The 23,656-nt window shown below is 37.0% G+C and overlaps 1 long non-coding RNA gene across 1 annotated transcript; it reads right to left on the reverse strand.

Moving 5' to 3' along the window:
* Window positions 1-258: 258 nt before the first annotated feature.
* On the reverse strand, window positions 259-19,900 carry LOC137293717 (uncharacterized). The gene is made up of 2 exons (XR_010957493.1): window positions 19,783-19,900; window positions 259-2,935 (listed from the first exon to the last, which is right to left on the reverse strand). It is a non-coding gene; the product is annotated as an uncharacterized lncRNA (long non-coding RNA).
* Window positions 19,901-23,656: the final 3,756 nt, after the last annotated feature.

A 23,656-nucleotide genomic window follows, 5' to 3' on the forward strand; every position in this document is an offset into this window, starting at 1 on the left:
AATATTGCACTTTTGAATCGCGATTGTACGCTTATAATTTTGTTTATTTGTTTTTTTAAAAGCAGCAATGTATATTATATGTCATGAATAAGTGATAAATGTGTTTTAATTATGTTTGATTTTTTGGTTGCATGTGACCTTTAACTTCTACTCTGTAACACTGCACTAAGGTTACCTTAGTACATACGATCACCTTAGTGCTTTCTGAAAGGAGGCCTTGGAAATTGTTTTTCCTCCACAAAGTACAAAAACGCAAAATTGGATGAGATAAATGATTTTATTTCAAGCAGTATAAATATGTAGACAGATTACGCATAATATCAGTTTTAAAAAAAAAAGGTGTAAAAGCACAGAATCACTGGATAAATCAGTTAAAAATCATCACATACTGTACAGAAAACAACCGTCTTCTGGTGAGATTTCATATTTAGTATAAGCTGAACAGAGAGCTGCAATATTTGTGGCAGATGTGGTAACTAGTGCCAGTAGCTTCAGTCACAGTAACTTATAATACACAACAAAATAAATACATACAGGTGAAGCAGTGTGTCTTAATCTCATTTGTATCTCCTGTGACTTAAGGAATGTAACTTATCTTGGATATATACCATGATGACTGATACGAGACATTTGTATCTTGATACAAATGCATTATGTTCAATATTCTGAAGTCTGAGTAACAAATGCACACACATGAAGCCAAAAGAAAAGATTTTTATGGGCATGCTTGAGTAAGCGCCATATTTAGAAAGGTGCATTTTCATACAGAAACCACCAATACAAGACGTTGTTAGTGATCAAATTATAGCAGGTGTCATCGTTTCATATTTATGTCTTCATTTGCAATGTGAACTTTTCTCAACACCAAGTTAGGAAATGGTTAAATAATGAATTGCACAACAATGACACTTCCAGAGCATAAGGACCTAGCTGATAATATTTGCTTGTGAGTTAATAATATGGTACCTTATAAGCATAAATGGAAATTTACATATTGAATTTATATTTCTTGAAATTTCTATGATCTTTGACACATTTTCAGAAAGGAAGGAAATGTCAAAATGTCCATCCATCTAAATACACATTGAGCAACCAACATGAACACAAACAGCAGTGAAAAATGTCAGCTAGTTTTATAATACAGGTGAAAACAATACAACTGAGTCAAACGATTTCAAATATACAATGAAATATGATCATCATTTATGTCTGGGTAATCTACTTTAAAAGAAACTGCAGCCGTGTGTAAAACCATGACACAAGACAATTAAAGATACCTACTTGTGTGAGAGTACAGGCGGTGGAATGGCTCAGCTGAATGTTCCATATCTCTATTTGGATGTTAGTTCTATGGATAGCTGACCATCCCATGCTGTACTCATAGTCAATAAATGGGCAACCTATAGGAAGTCTGACGTAAGTAAAAGAGCTGTAATTATTTTTTTCTGTTGCTTGTGTATAACAATCTGTAAATATCTGAGTCGCGATATAAGCATCCATAATGAATAATATCACTGCCATTGTTGTAGGGTTAAGTACTAAAATCACATCAGCACTGTATGTCCTTGACACTAACAATGTAACAACTAGTCTTCTGCTGAAAAACTGGCTGAGGTGAGGCATGCTATCACTAAATTGGAGAAAAATTTAAGATTTGAAAGACTTATTTATTATTGACAATTCTGCATCATTGAAACAGTAACATATAAAGAGAAGTAATTTAGCACCATTAATATCAAAACTAACTGAATTTACTAAATGCATAAATGTATGGCTGAAACAATTCCTATTTCATTTTAAAGGCACAGTATATGGAATATTGCAAACAGGCATGAAGAAAATAGACTGTACATATGTATGGCCGTTCAATATAACAAAGGTTCCTGATTATTGGTGATAATTCAAGCTGTGCCTGACCTGACTGTAACACAGAATAAAAATTATTTATGGATGACAGAACTTCATGAAAGACCCTGATTAGCTATGAGTCAAACATGTTCCATACCTAATATGGATGTTCTCTAACTTTACGAGCCTCATCTCCATGACGCAGGAAGACATATCAGAATATAAGATATACTTAATTTCAAACAATCTCTCACTCAATATTACCTCAGTTCCCATCCAATAATATGCACAAAATCCCAAACCTTTTCCAGCAAGAGTGACAAAAGTTATCTCCCTTACCATCAAGCCTGAAGCAGGCACCTTAAAAAGTTACCCTCACTGGCAAGCATACCATAACTTTCAGATTAGTAATATTAAAAGCATATTCAATCTCTAAATCATACCAGGTTAAAAAATTAAAAATCAAAATTTTCATCCCTTAAAATAACAAACACTAGATAACAATCATCTTTCTAGGAAATCCTGAAATCAGCTGATTACATGACCAGTTTTCTCTGCAGGACATACATATAAAGAACCAACAGGAGCTACGACAACAATTCATATGGGTATTGTGAATCTTGGACTATATTGATGACTAACATTCACTAAGGTTGTAGTTGGGTGGTCCGTCCGGTCAAACTGCTAATCCTTCCTTCACTGATGCATCATACTGAGGTGACTCTGTTGATGACCACGAGGTCAGTGTTGGCTCCTGTGTTTGCACAGTCTTGTGTTGAAGAAAGTCATTTGACTACAGATGTGAGCATCCTTCTACAAATTGCCACCTTATGCCCTGGATCTCCTAGCACATGGACTTCCCACTGACCATGTTCTGTGCGCATGTGAGGGGTAGTTTGACCCCTCTCTCTAATAAATTTATAAGTTCTACACATCCGGAACAGCAGGCTGCACAGGGACTAAGCAGAACATAGAAGACAGCACAGAAGAATCCAATTGGCCAGCCAAAAACGATCAGTATGATGAACCAGATTAAACTCCACAGCCACCCACAATTAGCCATCTTGGATCAAGGGAGGTAATTCACCTGCAAGTACAGAGAACAATGATTAATTCATTTACATTTTTTCTGATACAGAGTCATAATTAAATTATATTACTTTCTATTCTGATTATTGAGGAAAAACAGACACATTATTTGCAAAGTGATTAATTAATATTTGTATGACAAAATAATCTGAACATGATTAATGAATCCAGGATTTCAAACTCAGTGTCCCTGGCAAATAGGATAAAATATAATGATAACATAACACCACTTTTGTTTTCATGAATGGTGTAAATATTTTGAAAAATTCTGACCAAATTCATAAATTAATATCAAATTGGGCATTAAATCTTAATTTTCTTAAGACTTGGGGCTGAAAATCGACTTCTCAGAAGGTCCAAATAAATTCTAGCTATAATCATGATAAAAGCAAAAGTAGAATCATCTATATTCCCTGCTCACTCCCTTTGAACAGAATCATGTACAAAGAAATAAAGCATGGTTTAGAGATATTGCTTGTGGAGAAAGTAGAGTGCAATCCAAGTGTATAGAAATATCTGCTGTACTTACTAAAGATGTAATAAAGGTTTTAGTAACCCTTGTGAAGGTTTAGAATATTGCTTGTATACACTATGCATCAAATTGAGTACCATGAACTGCAGTACATAGCATTATTACAGTCAGGTACTGTACCCCTGTTATGCACAGTTATGTTGCCAATGTAAGGTACACGGTACAGGTATGGTACCATAATTGTATTATCACAGATAAGTAGACAAAGGTCCTCAAACTCTAATGAACTTCTAATACATCATTTCCTATTAATCTTTTACTTCCATAGCTTCGTTTCAGAGACTACAAGTGAACAAAATTTATACTGCAACTTATGCTGAACTTGTTTTTGATAAAAAAAAAGAAAGAAAAGAGACATTCAAAAGGTGTGTGTGCATGCATGCATGCATGTGTGTAATTAATAAAATTCACATTCAGAGGTATCAATCCTGAACTGTGGTCTTAAAATAATTGTTCAATACATGATAATCTACTCAAGTTTGTGAATGAGCTACCAATGCAGATGCTTGATGGGCGGTTTCAGGCTGGAAGGTAACATCACAATGTATGGTATTCATTTACAATTGCTTTAATATTTACTCAGTTGAATGAAAAGGCCTCACGAAGGGGCAAGAAGCAGCCCAGAAACATTGTATTGTAAATATTAAACATGAGAACCAAAGTAGTTTTGACAATGTCACTCTGACATATTACACTGGAGCCACTTTGTGTTGAAATAGGTCAACTTCATGTCAGTCTGAACAGTAATCCAATTTAAATGTCATGGAAACCGATCTGTCAACCTCCATTACAATATTTAAGGTTATATTCATTTGGCTGTTGTTGGATGCACTTGCAAAAAAAAAATAAAATAAAAATAAAAAATAAATAATAATAAATAAATAAATAAATAAATAAATAAATAAATAAATAAATAAATAAATAAATAAATAAATAAATAAATAAATAAATTAAAAGGAGTTGCTATATACTATAAACTAGTAACAACAGTCATGCCATAAAGTATAACATCAACAACTTAGTCTTCAATTTTGACCACCCGTGTTGTGAGTCACCTAAAATACACACGTTGCTGATGATAAATTCTAACCAGGATATTCACAAGTTATTGAGGTCATTACATTTCTGCCTACTGTCTTGAAATCACCATATTTTGTGTCCAATGGCTGGTGACGTTTATGCAGTCACAGACTGAAATCAGGAAAATCTATCCAGTAATAAGCCACATCTGAAGGAGTATCTATGTGACAGGTACAGTAACTGACTGTGTACATCAGCTATATCAACAAGTGGAATAACTGACCCTGCATCCTGGCCTGTACAGCACTGTCAGCCATCTATCAAAACAATGTTGCACTAAGTAGCAGGACATGATGGGAGGGTGTGGTATAACTGGTATAGCTTATCTATAAGAAAGACTTGAAATAATGCTCCATGAAGGATATTCATTGTTTGATGAACAATATATACTAACATCCTTCCTCTTGCACCATGTCATGAATAACATAATGTCAAATACAATAAATAAAACAGGCATTCCTCTTTCTGTCAACAATCAGGAAATACTTAGGAGAAAATTAGTTTGATTTTTTTAGGGAAATCTATTATTTGAATTCAATCCAACTACACACATTCATTCTGTTTGAATTAAAGTACAAGTTGTGCATGTTAAAAGAAGACAAAGGTTTTGTTTATGCCACTAAAGGCATGATAAGAAACTCAATCATGCATGTTATTGCTAGGATTTTCAGTAAAACATTTAGTTATCGTACATGATATTTCTTCATTCTGACATGGTTGCAAATTTAACTCCAATCGAAGCTTGCAGAAATTTATGCATTTTTCCTGTTTTACTTGTGATTGACCTTCCGGAACCCAGGCTTGTAAGAAGCGACTTACAGGGATGGGCGGGCAGGCTTGTTCATGTGGTTGACACTTGTCATTGCATCGAAACTCTGTAGATCAATGATCATGCTGTTGATCAATGAATATACAAGGCTATTATTAACAGACTGCCACTATGAAGCTGAATATTCAAGCCTACTAAAGAAACCGTTCCCACTGTGAAGTAAAACACAGAATAGTCCATGTTAATTCTGAAATAGCCACATAAACATGTTACCTTGCTACCGAAACAGTAAAAATGGTACAGCATTATACAGAACAAACAAACAAAAAGACTTGATCCACACTGAAAACAATCGCTGCCCGCTTCACTAATGGTATGTCACATTACTTATTAGACCTCTATTAGAATATTTTACTGATAAAATACCAACATGCAGCACAGGTGCCAATGAACTGAAATAGTGAAAATGACAAGCATTTCTCGACATTTGTATGCACAACATTTTTCACAATATGCCTGAAATGTCTTCTCTTTACTTAATATTCATGATATGAAATTTGATGACAGTTTTGAAGAAAGACTTGTTGACAGAAACACTTAAGTCCAACCAGGTGATGACCACTCTTTCTGAACTTCTATGTCCTGACACATGAAAAATGTTGTGTTTGAGAAGTAAAATCAGTCCAGAAATGAAATGTTTGGGATGAAACGGTTTACCGCGGTATTTTGTCTTAAGTTCGTCATATCTTACTGCAATAAAAAAATTTGGTATTTTCGTTTTTTGTACCATTCTTCCATTTGGTCATAAAATGACAGTTTTGTTCATTCAAAATAACAAAGTTTATGGTTATTTTCTCTCTGTGTCATCAACAATTTAATGGTTTGGGTCCTGTTGTCAATTTTCTGCATCACAATTGTGTCTCATATGCCCAACGGACCAGAACAAAGGCCTTGTATAGTACCCTACCATTTCTAACTATAATTTTATTTCCCAAGGTGCCTGTTTTTGCATCATATGAACTTGCAACTCATAGCTTTTGAGATAGTGTTTGAAGTAAATGTCTACAATCTTAGAGTGTGACTGACTGTGTGAAACAAAATGATAAAACATGTCCATGGATTCAGTTGGTGCTTAATTAATATTCATGTGTATGGTCAGGATTCTTAGATACATCCCGGATATGTGTTGTTATAAATTTATTAACAGCATGACAAAATTTCTTTTCAATCAGGAGATAAACATCATGTGTTGGCCAATTTCCAGGTGTTATTGAGTATTTGAAGCACGGGAATACATTTGGAACTGACGGCGTAGGCCGGAGGTTTCGAAAGAAATATTAATTTCAAGTATGCACAAAAGGAAATTATGCAAATACTATGAGGCCACTAGACGTGCAGATTCTTCAACTTACTATAATATCAATTTTTTCTCCTTTCTTGTCACCTTTCAACGAATTTTTCAAAATGAAATCACACGATCACAATCTATACTTCCGAGGTGAAAGGAAAAGTATATGTACATTTTTATAATACGAGTGTTTATATGTGACTTTAACAGATGAACACAGATTACCTATCTGAAACATATACCTCCCTATAGAAAGAAAAAATACATCTTCATATGCTAGTATATGACTATGTATGTATCTATCTATCTATCCTAACCATCCATCCATTATCCATCTATATGAATGAACTTACAACTAAATTTGAAAAAAAATATGCCTTTCAATAGAAAGGAAAACTTTGCGTAAAATTTCATATGCTAGTGCATGCTGTAATTATCTCTGTACATGACTGGATGAACTTAAATTACTTATTTGAAAAAAATATGTGCACCTCATATGCAAGTATATGGCTGCATTATCTACGTAATATGACTACCTATCTGTAAACTGTACCTTCCAATGGAAAGGAAAAATATGTACATCTTTATACACATGACTGTATAATCTGTGTACACGACAGGTGGAGCTTAGAATGCCTATCTGTAACCCAGTTTCTACAACTGGAAGGAAAAATATGTACATCTTCGACAGTATGACTGTATTATACATGTACATGACCTCAAATACCTATCTGTAAACTACACCTGTCAGTTGAAAAGAAGCATACGTATATCTTCACACTAAGACTGTTGTATCTATGTAGCAAATGTTCATCTTTTATGCTATGATTGTATTATCAATGTGCATGACTGAGAAGAACTTAAATTGTCTATCTGTAACCCTTTCCTTCCAAGTGAAAGGAAATATATGTACATCTTTAAATCTACTGTTGTATTATCAATGTGCATGACTGACAGAACTAAAATCTGTGACCTGTATCTTCCAAGTGAAAGGAAACATATGTACATCTTTAAATCTACTATTTTATTATATATGTGCACAGCTGACAGAACTGTGGAATTTGAATGTGGAAGGAAACACATTTACATCATTATATATAATGACTGTTTTATTCATGTGCATGACTAAATGAACTTAGAATACCTATCTGTAAACTATACCATCCACATGAGACTAAAATTATGCATATACTCATGCATACATCAGTACAGCTATGTGCATGATTGCCAGAACTAAGAATTCCTAACTGTAAATAAACCCTTTTTAGTTGAAGGGAACATACGCGATTATATGCATATTATGTATATGTGTTGTAGAGTAGGAACAAAAAAATGGAACTAATAGTAATAATTAAAAAAACAGCACTATGATGTATTGCCAAATGGTTTTTATGCACGAAACAGTTGACCTGTAACCAGTGAGGTTTCATGTGATCTCACTATTTCCACTGACATTATTTAAGCATAAAACAGAGATTTCCACTTTATGAGTCTGTCTTTATTAGATATTATTCTCACCAAACAGTTATCTTTTACTTATGAGGCAGTAATTTCCAGTTGCCTTGTTGTTTGCAATCAGAAAGTAATAGTGTGGGGTCAGCTTACGTACGGAACATACTATTCACAAGTTATGTGGTGGGCTTATGAGCAGAAGCAAACTGTAGCACAAATAGGGTTGCACAGCAGAGTGAAAATTACAAGTCTTCTTAGATGCAAGTGAAGAGAGCAAAGGCTGGCAGCCTACTTCCCTCACTTCAGTTTGAAAAATATTTTCCATGTCAAAAGAAAATATTGCCACATCCAAAGGTAAACACCTATTTCCTCACTTGGCTGTGCTCTCACATTTCCACCCCTATATTTGATATATATTCAAATGAAATATATTATATTCAACATTTTTTTCTCTTTATGGTAATATACGGCATGTGGTTCGAGACAATTCTATATGGCAATTAAACCTATACATGAATGTCACAGGCTAGAAATACAATTATCAATCAATACCTCACCAATATTTATACAACAGTATAACTGCTATCTTTGTCTCGTGGTCTATGGTATATACAAGTCTATACCACATGGTTAAGGAGATGGTAATACACAATAATCACCAGAATCAGCCAATAGTTACCTTTATTTCCTCTTGAACTGTAAAAAGACTATGGAAGATCTTTCTAAGTCACAACTCCCTTTTTAAGTGTTATGTCAATATGTCAACAGTTCAACTGTGCTTTGGGGGGTAAAAAGAATATGTTGAACATACTTCTGTCCTGTGATATGAATGACACTACGACTATGAAAGTAGTTTCCTGACAATTGACCAGGTTTTCATTAGCATTATTGCTAAGGCTGCTGATTCAGGACAATGACTGTCCAAATGAACATTCAATAACTAGTAACTTCCAGAAACAGCTTGCCCAACTGACGAGCAAAATTTTGAAACTATTTCTCACAGCTTCATTCAGTCATCAGCAGCAATATAATGACAGTGTCGGCCATGAAGGAAGTTCATCCTGTGATGTTTTGAGCTGATCCAGGGCTTCAGGGTGACAAACCATAATCAGTGAGTTTGGTTGTATGCAGCTTTTAGCAATATTCCAGCAACATCACAGCAGAGGGGCACCAAAAATGGACTTCACATACTATAGGCAATCGAATGCAGGTGTTTGGCATGGCAACTGAACATTTTACCCACTCAGCTATTCCTTGTCCTACCAAATCCACTAGGTCAAGCCTATGCATGATGCAGAAATGCATAACTCATTACTGCTCTCGGATGGTAAACTTTGGCAGATTTACAAGTCACTGAATAATGTGCATTGGAATAATTATGTGATACTGATACACTGGTGGCGCTGTTCAGATGTGTCTCATATCACCCTGACAGACTACCCCAGTGAAAAAATTACGTTGCCATTTTCCAGTCAACCCCTTTCAATACTCACTTGAACAATTTCTTTCGTTTTGTATGTTCAGCTAGGAAAACAAACTAAATACATTGCTATCGCACTTTAATCTACATGTTAATAATAACATGCTGGACATGGGTTGTCCAGATGTTGGAAAGGTCAAAAAACCACCATACAGGGTTATGTCCCTTGGGCACACCAGAAACCCATGAAAACGGGTTTGAACCCTGCTTTGCCCTGATTATATTTTCCAGATTGCACAAAAACTATGGGTTTTAGCAAAGAGGGAACATCAAAGACCTGCATCAATAGAAACTTTCCTCTCATCCACCATATAGCTGGAATAATGCTGAGTGCAGCATAAAACAAAGTTCACTCGCTCTCTTTCTCAAAAACAAGCTGCCTGACAGGATCACTTAAAAAAAATGTAAACAAAAGTCATCCATTCACAGTGACACATATCCTGGAGTGATTCACGTTTTTCTGTGGTTTGAATGTAACAGGACAAAAAGACCTATAGATAGTCTGTCTCCGAGTCCTTGACAGGTGGAAATAACATTAAAATTGCTAGTACACTCCTATACAGTCAGGCCCCTCTAAGTAATTGAAGGAATTACAGCAAATTTGAAGGAATTGCATCTCAAATGTAAACAAACGCAGCCCACTCGCGAAACACTTGCAGCGATATCGGTAGTTTAGCGGTAATAACAGAAACACATCGGCCCTATCGGAAGCAATGTCGGTAATACTGGAAACATGCTCGGCCATCTTCGGAGATTTTTCGGTCGCGAGCGGAAACTCACGCAGCAAAACATGGCGTCGTTGGAAAAAACACCCGTCTCGGTGAGTTTTGTTTTTAGTTCCTACTATTACATTTTTATACTTATCCATCTTTGACCACCCGTGTTGAATGCGTTTAGGTATGAGGTGTTGTCGGGACAATAGCTTATGTTTTTAGGAAAAGGTAGTCACTCTAGAAGAGTGTCACAAGTCATGCCCCTGGAAGTTGTTTACACCTGAACATCGAAGTCGTGCCGATGATTACGAACGTGCGCTAGATATAACATCATTTTTTTGTAAAATATGTTTAAGTTTGTCAGTTGCACTTCATAGAAAGAAAAATTATGGCTCATAAACTTCTTCATGGCGCACGTTCACGATGTTCGTAATCATCGGATTAATTGGATCTGGATTTGAAGCTCGTATTATAAGTGAGTAACAGGGCTGAATGGAGTTGATGTAATGCCTTCCAAAACTGTGCTGCAGAGACAAATAGGTCCATGGAATGAGTGAGTGAATTCTAGCCTTACACCGCTTACACCCCTTTTAATAATATTCCAGCAATATCATGGAGGGGCACACCACAAATTGGCCTGACGAGCAAATGATTTACGAGTAGCAACTAATGGGAAACAAGGATAAGTTGGAAGGTGCAAAGAACACGTTTGCTAGAAGTAGACGGTGCACAGCAATGAGCAAACCCATTTGATTTGTGAAAGGTACAGCAAATATTGGCTTGTGCACATGCAGTGCATGACGAAGTTCCTGTTATCTTTTGAAATATTGGCTGTCAGAAACGTTTTCAATGTGAAATATTTGTGGCAATCACAAATGTTTTGTTTTTTTTACTTTTTCCTGAACAGGTTATACAGTGTTTTATTGAATTTTCCTCAGCATCAATATGAACATGCATACAGAATCAATCATACTTTATATACACTACTGGCTTGCACCATACATTTTACATTCAGTTGCGGTCTTCTGAATTTACATCAGAAATCAATGATCCACTAGGTTAAATTTTTAATAATCATCTGTATTCCACTAAACTATGGTCAGGGAGAATTTCAAGAACATTTTGGACAAAATGTCTCCTATGAATCTCTAATTTGAAAGTGTAATAGGGATCATCAGCTGAAGTGCTATAATAAACCACCATTAACTATGTACAAGCTGGCAAAACTCACAGTTTCATTCAGGAATGGACTATTTCATTTGAGTAGAAGAAATAGACAATGGAAAGTTTTCACTATCATGTGTCCTTTTGACAAATCAGTATCTGACTATGTGAGTGAGTGGGATAAAATTTATTGTCACGTCAGCAGAATGTCGACTATGTTATATTCTTAGTTTACTGTTGTTTAACGCAGCACACCTCAATATTCCAGCTATATGGCGGCAGTCTGTAATCAAGTCTGGACTGGTCTGTGACTAGAATAACATTAATATTAATTATACTGGACAATAGAGAAATTATTACTTCCTAGTTTTGTTTTTGAATCTAATATTAGAAGATTATGCCTGACTCTGTATGACCGATTCTGTTAACCACTGTGTTAGGAACAATTACAACTAGGGCAAATATTTCCAGCACACAGCCACTCACATGCACGTATAGAGCATTAAATGTAGGCCAAGATCCACAAGCTGCTTCACACCCTACAAAGCAGTGTTAACACTAAAACACAAAAAAACTGTGCAAACAGATACAACTGCCACCAGTCAGCTCATAGGCTGATAGTGGATGATGTCAACCTGTGAAGGTTGGTGGGTGCCCTTCATGATCTAATCTCATGTATTGGGCGGTGGGGTAGCCTAGCGGTTGTAGCGTTCACTCATCATGCCAACTGTGGGTTCAATTCCCCACATGAACCCTATTTGTGAACCCCACTTGAGCCCTATTTCTATTGTCCCATGATAAAAACAGCATAAAATCAGTCTTACTCACTCACTCCTCATGTAACTTTCTTTGGTGCTTTGATATATCACCTTGTAATTGTTTCAGCATTAACATGTACATGTATCTTGCACATAAACTGGAGTACCCCATCGTTCTCTCAGATGCTTCAAAACAATATAAGAATCTATGTGGAAACATCACTAAACATAAAAAAGTTTGTCATCCACAAAGTTTTGCTACCGCCAACTTCTATGCCACTCAAACAAATCACTCACTCACAGTCATACATGTCATACCATGTACATGAGTAGTACAAAAAACAGTCCGTCTCCAAAGGCCCTACAGAATTAATTCAATTTAATCCAACCCTTAAGTTGATCTGGAAAAACAAGTTTGCTTCAGCTGATGATGGAACTTAACCATTACCAAGCATTAAGATTTTAGTCTAGAATGTTTGGCAGCTACATACTCTTAGATACATAATGATAGACCACATGCCAGAACACACATTGGAATTGTCTCTTCAACCAAACTAAGTCTGGTTTCTCTTATGGTGTTTTTAACACTATTCCACCCAAATCATGCCACTAGAAATAGGGTTCACACATTGTACCAATGTAGGTCATCAAACCTGGTCGTTGGCGGAACAAGTGGACGCTTGAACTACCAGGCTACCCTACTTGCCTTATTAATCACAAGTAATAGATAGATGCTTGCAATGGTTCTCCAGACACATCATTGAATAAATCCCAATTCTTTGTACATTTCAACCTTAGGAAAAATATGTAATGATGGAATAAATTCAGATTAGTGTTTCATCAATTTTTCTGTAAAACGTAAAGAGATGTAAAATATATTTTGCAATGATTTCATAGAGGGACTGAATTGGTAATTGGGGAACACAGTCTATCAAGGACCTGCTGTAAGAGATGATACACAGTGAGAGAGGTAGGAGGTTTAGACACAGAATGGATTATCATCTCATGTTTAATTCACTCTAGACTAATGTAATTCAAAGCTGTGATGAGAATAAGCACACACTCTGTTTCCCAAATCATATGTCACAGAGTTTTGTATTTTGCTGTTGTACTTGGCAGATTTCATTTATTCCTTTTGATCAAGACTGGAATAACTCTTATATAATGAGTAGACAATTATATACATAAAGTGCTTGAAAGTAATAAATGTTATGTTATCAGTACACACTGAGGACGTAACTCAGCAATAGGTTTCCAGAAACAAATGAAAGCTGACAACTCGAAATGAGTATCAGTCAGGACTTCCTCCCCTTGAAAAGAAGAAGAATATTGTTTCTGAAAAAGCCATCTGAGATGTAACATCTGTTACAAGACTTGTATTCCTGGAATAGATGCATGAGATGATTGATGTCCATGTTTATGGATGGCGCTACAACACATGACTCAACAACCATTCATGACAGTGTACAGGTAAGTATCAATAGCCGTATCAACTTTCAGTTATGCAGCATGTAGGTTATTCTTTTATTGTGTTCAGAGGACTATGTAATTGCTCCACATAATAAATGAGGCAGTCTTGTTTTTAGATGTCATAATTTGTTGTACAAAAAACATATATGTCAGGACACAAACAATAGGCTTTGAAGGAACTCAATTAACGTAAACTAGGGCTGCCTGCGACAGATACTATGCTGACCTCATGAAGTTAGTGAATGAGTGAGTGAGTGAGTTTATAGCAATATTCCAGCACTATCTTGACTACTGACACACAAAATAGGCTTTACAGATTGCTTTCAATGTTTCATAAGAGGAATTGACCCCAGGTCTTCTGCATGAGGAGCTAATGCTTTAACCACTTGGCTACCTCACCACCCTTGACCCCACAGACCTCTTGGTTGGAGAGCACTCTTGAATAAGCCATGGCTGAGAAAGGATGGCACTATTTGGTATAAAGAAATCGAATTGAGTGAATTACAATGCTTTTAGCAATGTTCCAACAATATCACTGTGAGGGACACAAAAGATGAAGGGCAGTGGTATAAACCAGTAGTGTGTCTTAGCTGTGATGTTTCAGCAAAATATTCAGGAGGAACAATACACAAAAATGAATGTGAATCCTTGAACATTTCTGTCAAAAACACAGTCATTAAAATTCCAGTCTGCAGTTTCTTTGTTGTTTCAGCAACAACCCTGATGGTCTGTAAATAACCCTGTCTGGACCCAACAATCCAGTGATCAATGTTATAAACATGATCTACTCAGCTGGGATAGAATGACATGCACTGACCATGCCTGCAAGCTTGACCCCCCAATCTGGTTAGAGGACACTTCAGAAAAGCTATAATATTGATCTTCAAAGGGGTCCTTTCTAGAGTAACAGCAGCCCTAAGTGCAGACGTCATCACAGGCTCTTTCGAGATGTTTCAAATTACAAATGTGCTAATGGCAACTGCTTTCCATTCATTTCTATTTCCTGCATAACCTTTCCTGGCTGATGACTGGTGACCAACTCCTGGCTAACCACATTAGGTATTTCATAAACAAAACATAATTTTGATAACTGCATGGACTTAGTGAGATCTGGTACAGTCAGCCGACAAGAAAATTCTTCTTTCAAACCCATCTCATCAAAACGTGAAATAATTCAAAACTGAAAGCATGTTTTCTTCAGCTTCACTAAACTCATACTTCTACCATACTTCAAATATTTCAGAAATGACACACAAGTATGACAACTGGTCATCAGTCCAAACTAGTGATAACATAGAAAAATTGAAAATAATGCTCACAGTAGACATATCTACTGACGTAATCATGTATGTCAAAACAGCAACCGCAAAATGCAGAAACAGTTTTGTTTTTTTTGTAAATGCTGCATATGGATATCTCGACAGATGTTTTCAGATGTCATAGAAAGATATGAATCACATTCACAAACAAACCCTGGATCAGTAAAGGTACACAACAGATATTTTACCTGCCTCGCTAGTCACATTGTGCGCTCATACCATTACAGCTTCACAAAACTTACCTGTGTCAAAATCCAGCTGAGAATTGTTCCTAGTATTGTGTTCATCAAGATATTTAGGCTGACCTTGTTGACGTATCTTTAAACAAATATATGTCATATATGATCATGTGCATTATGTCAATCATACAACTGTCTGGTCCACTACTGATTACTCAGACTGCTGTCATACAGCAGGAATATTGCATTAATCCTCTGCAGGCCAGAGGGACATCTCTCCTCTATCAAGCTGAAGTAAACTGTCATTATTTTAAAACAACAAAAACAACACAAAAACAAAACAAGGTAAGGCAGGTCAGGTAAGTAATCAGCAGTGAGCACTTAAAAAACACAAAAAATAAAAAAACACAAATGATAACACAATAACAACTCACTTTTGCTTTTCAAATCATCTAACCAATTAAAGTTGGCAACAATAACCATGCAGAGGTTCTCTGAAAGAAGCAGGAGTTCTTGCATATATTTTTTTAAATTTTGGACCTATAAATTTGTCTGTATGATTTCCCCTAAATCCAAGTCACACTGCGAGCAAACCTTCACAGTTGCAACCGCCACCTTTGCTGACACTGACAAGCTCAGTTATAACTGCGGCCTAGCTGATTGGCTACTGTGAGAATACGGAGCCAGCAAAGTGAGGTAATAAAATTATCGGACATACTCGTAGATGCGCCAAGGGTTTAGTGGAGACCTATCAGAACATATACCCTGGAGATATCGAAGATGCTTTCCAATATATCTTATGTTTTTTCACAAAAAGCTTTTCTTCCTGTAAAAAATATGCTAATTTCAGAGACTAGTTCTGAGTATAATTATTATTATTATGTTAGAACCAACTCTAACTTCTAAGGCAGTTTATCTGCTGTCAAAGGAAGCATGGTCAAGGTATTAACGCTTTCAATACCTCCCTCCACAGAGATGTCATCTGAGGGAGATGAATCCGAGTACAATGGCACATAGGGGAACAATTTACTCCTGTTCGGCATCAACTCTGCTGGCTACCTGTGAAACACAGGACTGATGACAAGATACCTGTGATGGTATTCAAATGTTTACATCGACTCACTCCAGCATATCTCGCAGTCCTCATTAAACACTACCAGCCAACACATCTGCAGTCAATGATCAACTGCTTCTCTGCGTCCCCTCCAACAGTACCAGAACTTGGAGACAGATGTTTTTATGTTTGGAACTATTCAGCCTGAGGTCACATCACGAACTATCAGTGTTCAAAGCAAATCTAAAGACCTACTTCTCTGAGAGGCATACAATGTTTCCTCAATGAGACTCGTAACAAGTTTTCATCTGCCAGTTTCAGGCTCAGTACAGTGCTAGCTCTCTACAGTATTTTTAGAGACAGATAGATAGGTACACATAGCTTGAACATAAGCCTTGTCAAAAATGTAATCCAACAGTGAAAGGCAAGATTTTTGTCCTTCAAACAGTGATCTCAAGGGAAGAAACCAGTATCAGATGGTCCCAATGAACAAGAGACTTGTAGTAGAGGAACACATTGGCCAACAATAAGATGGACGGATCACTACATGTAGAGGGACTGATGATCTAGGGGCCAGGTTTGAGGGTCGATTATCTCAATACAGAACGTCTGCACCCCATGTGACAAGAAAGAAAATGACACATGATAACCTGAGCAGGACAAGAAAGAGCAGGTCACATCTTCTGCATGTAGTTGCAGTGATTGTCCTAATTCAGAAATTGGAGCAATGGTGTGTTTGAGCAATGGTGTGTTTCAGCGAACTGTTCCAGGTATATTCCTCTCCAGTCAAAAGAACAAGAAAAAGCACATACTGTGACTTAGGACAAAACATCTATCTTAATGTTAGAATAGTTTGGTTCATGAGTTCTAACGATTCTGATCCATGAAGGTCCCGCGATAGAATAGGCCTTCAGTAACCCATGCTTGCCATAAAAAGAGACTATGCTTTTCATAAGAGGCGACTAACGGGATCGGGTGGTCAGGCTTGCTGACATGTCATCAGTTCCCAATTGCACAGATCAATGTTCATGTTGTTGATCTCTGGATTGTCTGGTCCAGACTTGATTATTTACAGACTGCCGCCATATAGCTGGAATATTGCTGAGTGCGGCATTAACCTAAACTTACTCACTCACTCTAAGGATTCTAACTATACTGGAGTCATCCACAGGAAATTCCTTTTCAAGTGACTTCAAATACTAATGATAAGGAATGATAAGTTATGCTCCCTTTTCTTTGAGCATATGTATCCTCTCATCTTTTGGCGTCATTGTGGGAAATAAATTTGTGCTATCTATGACATGCTATTTCTTTGTATTGAATGTAAAATGGAACACTCAAGCAAGGCATTCTGATTTATATGACAGATTTTGTTTCTGTTAGAGACTGTGTATTGTAATTGAATACTTTTACTTTAATAATAAAGGGTAATATGATAGTGTAATTCCCAGATAATTGTGGAGGAAAAATCATATAATTTTATTTTTTTGAGTTTTAATATATGTTTTATCAGCATTTCCATCACATCTGTTGTGTTGATATCAGTCATGTTGGTGGTCAAGCTGAAGTAGTGTGGCAGCGTTGTATATACACATGTAGTGAAGCGCCATGAAATCCAAAAGTTTCCCAAAGCATACATGGAAAATTCAAAGTCTGCATCAAAATCCACTGAGTTGTTGTTATGATCCACCATCACTGTGGTCAAACGGAAATAGTTATCACATTAAGACTTGTTAATGCTCAGTGTTCGGGAGTGTTCACAAAAACGCATCTCGTTCAGTTAGTGTTTTTGGAATAAACAAACATTCGTAGGAACACATCCATTTCGCTCATTCCATAGACACTGACTGCACGAGATTTACATGCGAGTGAACTTACAGGATCCCAGATTCAATGTTAAACATTTTTTTAGTTGGTTTTTCAACATCGCAGATGACAGACGTTTTGAGTTAGGTTAGGTTTATTTTTAGTTTAGACAATCAGTTGGGTTTTTTTTAGTAAAGAAAGTTAGAAGTTAGACATTTCGAGGTTAGATTAGTGTGGTATTAGTCGGGTTTGGAACATTAGCAGAGTTAGCATTTAGATACTAGAAGTTAGTAAATTTAGCTAAATTCCTAGAAATTCATCAACAAAAGGTTTGATCATTTAATCAGTACTTCACACATTCCTTTTTACGCATAGGCGTTATCACATTTAGTTCTTCAGTTGCTCATTAGAAATAATTGTTATCACGTTTAGTTCCTCACAGACAATAAGTGTTATCACGTTTAGATATTTTCACACAAGAACCTTCAGAACACTCAGTGAAACAGCCTAAAATCAGATGTGCGTCAATCCAGTATTTGTCATGGTAGAATAAGTAGAATTTTGTTCCATCACAATTTTCCCGAGAGCTCTAAATATATAAGATTGTTGCATTGTACTTCTGCATTGGCACATGAAGTCGACAGATTGGCTGTTCTGGATATCTAAGATGGCACTGAGCAGTATATTTTTGTCGAAGTGATTTAATATTTCAAATTCAGAGAATCAGAGAGGAAATGTAATATTCTTAAACTCTGCATAGTGTTAAACTCAAAGGTAGATTCAGTGCAAGACATTCACATTTCAGAACGTATGAAACTGAACATAAGAAAAATTACCATACAGCTGGTTAATCAACAATAATCTATTTTTAGAACATCATTTGGGATTTCCCGATTTGTTCACATATATTTCTTTCACACAAGAAGGACAACAGGGGCTACTCACTGAACATATATGTTATAGTTAACTAGTATACAGACGCCGCAACTTTGAAATCTGACCTTGCAGTTTGAATTATTCATACCCAACTTTGTAACTCCAGTTCTAACCGGCAAGAACCGGGTATCTGCTTCACTATTTCACAAACAGATGCAAGGTTACTATAATTTAGATAACTGTGTTTAAGACTTCCACAAAGACATGCCCCTTTTGAAATGTCCCGAAGTAGGCCAACAGATTTTACATGGTCAAAAACTGAATCCTCTGCATTTTTAACAACAGTGACATTTAGCTGTGAAGCAGTGTTTATATAACATGAATACCATAATTCAACTCATTTAGCCATTATATAATCAATATTATCATATACTCGGGCAAAATAACACCACAGGTATGTTACAGTATATACTCCATTTTACTGTTGTCCCACTCATAATTGGACCACGAACCAGTCGTGTGACCCGAATTTGTTACATATTCACTTACAGTATATAATACTTCGACTATGTTGTTGAGCCTGAAGATGCTTGTATCGGACGCGAATGGGGTACCCTAAGCTGTCTGTAGCCCAGGAGAGACGGATTCGCTGGAAAAGCGCTCCGTATAATGACCCAACTCAGTCACTGCACGAATAGCAACAGTTGATTGGGCTCTGTATAAGTCTGGCTGTCGGTCAACTCTTGGGCACATCAAGCTCCATCCAGGCATGAAACCAGCGCAAAGACTGGTATCAAGACGTATCGATACTAAGGGTTTGTTGTGAGAGTATCAGAGTTACTTACAGAAAGCGACAAATGCTAGGCCGTGCGCTGTTCCGTTAGAATGGCTCCAAAGTTAGTCATGTGACCTGTCCGCCATGCAACTCTGTTGATAAAGAACGCCAACGATGTGACTCAGATTGTATACAAAGGGGAATAACTGGTGGCGAGGATTTCATGTTGAAAGTGTTCCGAGCAGCCGCAACCACTTTCATTATGTCAGCGAGGGCAGATGCAAAATGTGTTAAAATATCGAATATATAAATGCCAGTTTTACTTTATTAGGATTATTCTTTAGGGAAATGATTAATACATAAAGAGAGATAAATGCCAGAATACTGGTTTATTCTATGAGTAGAATTTCAGTATGAACTTTCCCTTCTTCGTCCATATACGACGCTTTACCCATGTGACCAGGGATAGTCTACAGCATTGCTATATAGTCTCCGTGATGTGACTTACACAGAAACGGCACGTGATCCAATTAATGGTGGGTGGTACAGCGTCACGGGGAGATGAATGTCTTTCATTTACGACAAAAACAAAAAGAAGGATGTGCTGTTGCTTTGCTTTTTTATTTATTTTAAATATCACTTGGAGCTACGCGGAATCTGCAATTGTAAGTAGTTTTGAGAATCAAGGCATCATGTAACGTCTGGGTGTGTTCTGAGCGGCACAGTATGGCCATAAACCAGACAAATCAACAAAACAGCCTCCATTCCACTAATTACAATGGTGAAATAACCGTATAGTTCGACTGGAATGGGGTTCTTTCCTTATTGTATTATTTTCCATATACGACCTTGCGTCTTATTGTTTAGAACCAAAGCACGAGAAGGAGGCACAAGTTCAAAAGCGTTAACCTGCAAATTTTTTTTTTATGCGGATGCCATTTTCATCAGCTGCACTGATTTGTGGGGTGCTTCCGTTAATTTGTACATGTCAACCTAATTCATATTGGGTCAACATGTCACATCTTAACTGTGCACATTCCAACTTGACATTTTATAACACTCTACAGCATGTCTTAATTTTTCGTTGGGGAATGGTGGCAAATAGCCTTCGTTAATTCAATGGGTGTAGAAGTAGTTTTATCAAATTTTCAGATTACAGTTTATCGCGTGCATTACTGTGATACACCCTGTCACAAGCGGCGTCCGCCAAGTGTAAAACATACCCTCTTCAGTGACACCCTCTTCTAAAGGCACACGCCGTACGAGGGTGTATATCCCACATAACTAACATAAACATATAAAACATATTAATATTCATACAAATTTTATAATGCAACCATAACGTTCCCTTCAAATTGCCATCTTTAGTACACCAACAAAGACCATATTCTCAAAACTTTCGTAGCCCTAAGAATTCTTAACTTTGATGGCATCTAATGTGGTAACAATGGACTTAATAACGTCAAATTTTTGGTACTCTTTTAACCAGGTCGTAAGGCTATGAACAGGAATGTTTCTAGAAATCCTTGCTTCATGAAGAGGACCAAATAACTTATGTACATACATTCGTCTGTGTCATAGTCCCTGGACCACATCATATTCTCAACCCTTTAGCCCTAAATGAAGCATGTCTTGACATCCCCCTGGTTCCGTATCTCAACTCTTTCGGACGACAGTTTGATGAAATGGATTTATTTTGTTCTTACGGAATTGTATATATATTCAGTGATTCGGTGTTAGTCTGACAAATTAATCTTCCAGTGGTGTCGAACAACCGACCCTATCACAAATGCAAACATCCTCGGTCTCGCGGCATTGTCGCTCATATTTCAACATGGCAACACTGCTTCAAAAGCCGCCGTGGTCTGTTTGAAACATTTTCATACTGAGCACGGTTTTGTGATGCTTTTAGCAATATTCCAGCAAAGTCACGACACATGACACCAGAAATTTACACTTTGCACTCGTGTAGGGAATCGAAATAGCGTCTTTGGAGTGTCAATGAAAGCTTTAACCACTATAGGCTACCCCACCGCCCTGTAGTTTCATAGTCTTTATTGGTTTTAGGGTTTATGGACAACTGTGTCATAGTTTCAATATAGTGAAGAGAAATGGTATCTCCTTTGTTCATCAGATATTTGGTGTATCCCTTATCAAAAAACCCTCTTTGGACAGGACATTTAATCCTCAATGCCATCTGCAAATGTCAGTTAACATCCCCAGCTCTACACATCGGCGTATCTTAATTATGCATGTACACGTGCATAGATCAGAGATCATGTACCACATGGCGTTATCTCCTCATCCATAAAACCTGACTGGCATGGTCTGTAAGAGAGACAGATCACATGTCAAGGCCGCCTATCCAAACGTTTTAGCTCAGTGGTCAAAGCGTTGGCTTGTCACGCCGAAAACTCGGGTTCGATTACCCACATAGTTACAGTGTGTGATGCCAATTTCTGGTGTCCCCCGCGATGATGTTGTTGGAGGAAAGCGGCGTTATGCTATACTCATTCACTCACATCCCCGTCATAAACACAGACGAACGGATTTCGCGGTTAGTCGGGGCGTCGGCAAGACTGTATGTCGTCTGACTTCTGCAGGTCTGAAATGACAGCGCGCGCGTCTCCGCCCCGGAAGCATATTCCGCTCGGTCTGAAAGTGCGCTTTGTCACATGCTCACTTTCAACTTGTACCATCTAAACCATAATTTACGGATAACGAGTCCACAAAAAATCGAACCAGTCTGAATATTATATGGTCTCTGATCAAACAAAAACAAAACAAAAAAACCCGTTGATGTCAGGAAGAAAATGTACGTTTTTGTCAGTTTTTATAATGTACCTACAACTCTTTGAGAATGGGGGTGGTGGTGGGGTGGTGGTGTTCACACACCAATGAGAAAAGGGGGTGGGGCATTTCATTTTCACCCGAGTTTCAATCACATGAATCATGTCCATACCCAGAATATACCCTTCATGTATTCGGGACTGTAGCTACCATTCATGAAATGTGTAATGCACGTCTTTTACCTAAAAGACCAAATCAGCAGGTCTTTTGGTGGCTGCAACGGAATTTCCGCGTCATACACCTGATAAAGGATGATGAATTCACAAACATTCTGAAGAAGGCGAGTGATCACAAACTGTTTACTTTCAGTAGAGTAGTGGCCTGCTATTGGGGATACTCATTCTGTTCCCACAGAAGTTAGACTGCTTACAAAAATTATGTGTTTTTCGGGCACATTTTTTTCAGAAGTAACAAGGGCGACTGGTACTCTTTTGTAATATCTGATAGATAAAAAGTGACGAGGGAGGAACACATTTTTTTTTCTTCTCAGAATTACAACTTGAGGAGTTGAGCACACCTTCATGAGTTGCAGATTCAATCACACTTGTTCTTACATTCATTCTTATAGTAGACAAACGGATGATCAGGATGCAGCCACATCAAATTTACTTTGTTTTCAAATGGCAATAAAAAATTGTAAAGCACACAAAAATAATTGACACGCCTATGCCCAAGAAACATTTCCCTTTTTTTACCCTTACTGGTCATATCTTCCTAAGAAAGACGTGACAAGTAACCTCAGTTGGAAGTGAATAGAGGATACTTGACTTCAAGAGTAACCAGCTTCAAATGTTTTGACTTTACATACTTCTTTAGTCAGCAAAATGTGCATTGTTATGTTGCAAATCAGTCATACAGCTGAAGGTAATAGCCATGTATTATTACATAATTAGGACTTGTAAATTGTCCTCACTGGACAATGTGAGTGATGGGTTTGATGGATGTGTCCAACTTACATCACAATAGTGATCAGTCTGACTACGCAACATGACAAACTGGCTTGGTGATTCTAACTTTGAATTCTATAATATGTAGTAAATGAATATTAAAGATGATATCTTTGACAGTATTGGAACAATAGTATGTATAGTTTG

This window comes from Haliotis asinina, chromosome 8, assembly GCF_037392515.1.
Source record: "Haliotis asinina isolate JCU_RB_2024 chromosome 8, JCU_Hal_asi_v2, whole genome shotgun sequence".
NCBI classification, from domain to species: domain Eukaryota; kingdom Metazoa; phylum Mollusca; class Gastropoda; order Lepetellida; family Haliotidae; genus Haliotis; species Haliotis asinina.